The sequence below is a fragment of the Rattus rattus genome, chromosome 12, assembly GCF_011064425.1.
Source record: "Rattus rattus isolate New Zealand chromosome 12, Rrattus_CSIRO_v1, whole genome shotgun sequence".
In the NCBI taxonomy this organism is placed as follows: Eukaryota; Metazoa; Chordata; class Mammalia; order Rodentia; family Muridae; genus Rattus; species Rattus rattus.
In genome coordinates, this window is record NC_046165.1 from 66,634,995 (window position 1) to 66,638,357 (window position 3,363).

At 43.6% G+C, this 3,363-nt stretch overlaps 1 pseudogene; it reads left to right on the forward strand.

Annotated features, from left to right (window-relative positions):
* Positions 1-2,587: 2,587 nt before the first annotated feature.
* On the forward strand, positions 2,588-2,671 carry LOC116914163 (annotated as a pseudogene).
* The last annotated feature ends 692 nt before the right edge of the window (positions 2,672-3,363 follow it).

Genomic DNA, 3,363 nt, shown 5'->3' on the forward strand with positions numbered 1-3,363 from the left:
AAGTTGAGATAGAAAGGTCTGAAGTTCAAGATTAGCCTGGGCCGCATAGCAAGACTTTATCAAAAGGAAGGAATGGGGGAGGAGGGAAGAAGGGGTAGGGAGGAAAGATGGGGGAAGGAGGGAGAAAGAGAAAAAGGGAAGGAGGGAGAGAGGAGGGGGGGAGAAGAGGGAGGGAGGAAGAGGGAAGAAGGGAGAGGGAGGAAGGGGGAAGGAAGAGAAAGGAAGGGGGAAGAAGGAAGAAAGGAGTGAGAGAGGTAGGTAGGTAGGGAGGGAGGGAGGGAGAGAAGGAGAGAAAATAGGAATTTGATGTTGGAAATCATTTTCTTGAGTCTCAGGGTGGCTAAGGCATTTCCCTGGCATTTAACAGATATTCATTTCAAATGACCATGAAAAGTATTGTCCAAGCACAGAGCTGCCTCTTTCTCTTTAGTCAAAAAGCTGACCTTTGACCAAGCAATTACATCATGGCCTTTACATTTTCCTTGGCAGTATTTTGACCTCCAACTTCTAAATCCCCTTAAATTTCAACACAGGCATCAAAGCCAAGGGCCCGTGAAGTGCTGTTTTGTGCAGGAGTCTGGGCTGAGCAGTACCATCCCTGGGAGAACGGGTGGGCGGTGCAGAGAGCTGTACACACATGCGGATGCATTGATGCCTTAAAAAAAAGTGTGAACATTTTCATTCAGTTTAGGCAAACTTAAATAGAAGCTACGGAAATATATATGCATTATTCCTAAAAAGAATAGCTGCAGTACAGCGAGAATGCCTTATTATCCCAAATTAGCTGCGAAAATCCCTTCAGAGACTTGACAGGAGGTTTAAAAAAAAAAAACCGATTTCTCAAGGCATTGCAGAAAAGAAAATCCAAGATAAGAATAGTCATACAATACAAGTCTTGTTTCATAACACATTCACACAGCCTTTCAATACCTGGCAATTACCACACAGAAAAAGGATGGAACTGTTCTGCTGGGAGGAAGATGAAGAACTGGAGAGAATTCATGCAAACATTTAAAAGTGCTCTTAAAAGAATGCTAGTTAAGATCTCTCAGGAGATTCCTTGGGAACCTTGGGCCACTCTGGCCAGGGAAGCAGGTACCCTGACTGCAGATCTCTCTCTCTCTCTCTCTCTCTCTCTCTCTCTCTCTCTCTCTCTCTCTCTCTCTCTCTCTCTCTCTCTCCCACCCCAGTCTCACTCCCCCCACCTCTACAGCAGACTACCTGCTGTGCCTGGCCTCCATGTAGATCTTCTCCACCTTTCTTCCTCCCTCATCCTGTTATCCCAGTCCCCAACTCTAGCAGGCATTCCCTAGGAACAAGCCTACCAAGGGAGTAAGTAGGCCAGCTAAGCAGGTAGGCAAGCCTCAGCTCTTCACTCTCCCTACTCTCCTGGTATCCAGCCCCCAGCTCTGTAGAAGACAATCTATTAGGGTCTCACTCACTGCTGCCCCCATTCCCAGGAGACTAAACAGATCCTAGCGTGACAACCCTGCTTTCCTTCCTCCTGCAGGTTCCTCAGCCCCTGCTTCTAGCCCATCCCCACATTTTACTGGGAACCCCAAGGGGCCACACCTAGCAGAATCCCAGAAGAATTCCCTATCAAGCAACACACAGCCACTGTACCCTCCTAAGAACCAGAAGGGGTAGCAGAAACCAAGGAACAAAACGCCCACCCAATAAAGGAAAGACCAGATATCAGCACCTAGAATTACAATCTTCCCAAACCCAGATACTTACATGCCAGCATAAAACACAATCAATAATAGCATAATACAAGTTTATTAGAGCCCAGAAACCCTACCACAGTAGGCACTGAGAACTGCAACACAGCTGAAGAACAAGACAGTGACCTTAAAATGAGCAGAATCCTTAAAGAAATTTATGAAAATGCAAGCAAGCAGTGGAAGGAAATGGATAAAACAGTTCAAGACCTGACAGTGGAAACAGAATCAATAAAGAAAACCAAAGCTGAAAGCAGCATGGAAATAAAAAAATGTAGGAACTTAAACAGGAATCTCAGAGGCAAGCCTCATCCAAAGAATACAAGAGATGGAAGACAGCATCTTGGACACTGAAGACGAAATAGAAGAAATGGATACCTCAGTCAAAGAAAATGTTAAATCTAGAAATCCAGAGACAAAACATCCAGGGTATCTGGAACACCATGAAAAGACAAAAATCTAGGGATAATAGGAATATAGGAAGGAGATGAAGCATAGGTACAAGGAGCAGAAAATATTTTCAACAATATCATAGATGAACATTTCCCTAACCTAGGGAAGGAGAAATACTTCTCAAAGTACAAGAAGCACACAGAACACGAAATAGACTGGACTAGGAAAGAAATTTCCGTTGGCACTAATTATCGAAACAGAAAACATACAGGATAAAGAAAGAATATTGAAACCTACAAAAAGAGATGAACACACACACACACACACAAACAAAACAATCCTGAATAATAAAAGAACTGCTATAGGTATTGCAATCCTTAACTCCAAATTATACTACAGAGCTATAGTAATAGAAACAGTATGGTCTTGGCACAAACTGACATGTTGATCAATGGGATCAAATTGAAGACCCTAGCTTTGCGCAGTGGCAGTATTGTAGCCAATGAGGTTTATCCGAGGCGTGATAATTGCTAATTGAAAACTTTTCTCAAATTGAAGACCCAGACATTAAACCCACACACCTATAGGAACCTCCAAAAACCCAGGTTATTGCCAAGACTACATAGTTTGCCCTCTGAAAACTCACAGCAAGAGCCCCACTGCTAGAGACAACATCTGTACAACTTGTTGAATATGGAGATATCGAGTTGGTGCCTACATAGAACCTTCACCCCTACATTCTAGTGTCTTTGGTACAGGAAGGTACTCTTCATACTGTCAAAGGAGAAACATAAACACCAAGCCAGGCCACAAAACCTTGGATCAACAATGGTGTCCTGCCTGCAAGATATGCTAAGGCAATGGTGGCACAAATCTTGTGGGTATAATCAACCGATTTTCACTTAAGGTCCAAGCTGGGAGAAGCTAGATGAGAAACTGACACTAGATGAACAAGAACCTGACACTAGCTAACCTGACCCAGGGTTAAAACAAACACTAGTCTTCTTTAAAAAATAAGTCAAGGAGCAATAAAATGACTCTTAATAATGTTCCTCTATACTCACAGATCATTGCCTTGATCAGCCATCATGAGAGAAACTTCCTCCTGCAGCAGATGGGAACAAATAGAGACCCCAAATCAGTCATTAGACACAGAGAGAGAGAGAGACAGAGAGAGAGAGAGAGAGAGAGAGAGAGACAGAGACAGAGACAGAGACAGAGACAGAGACAGAGACAGAGAGACACAGGG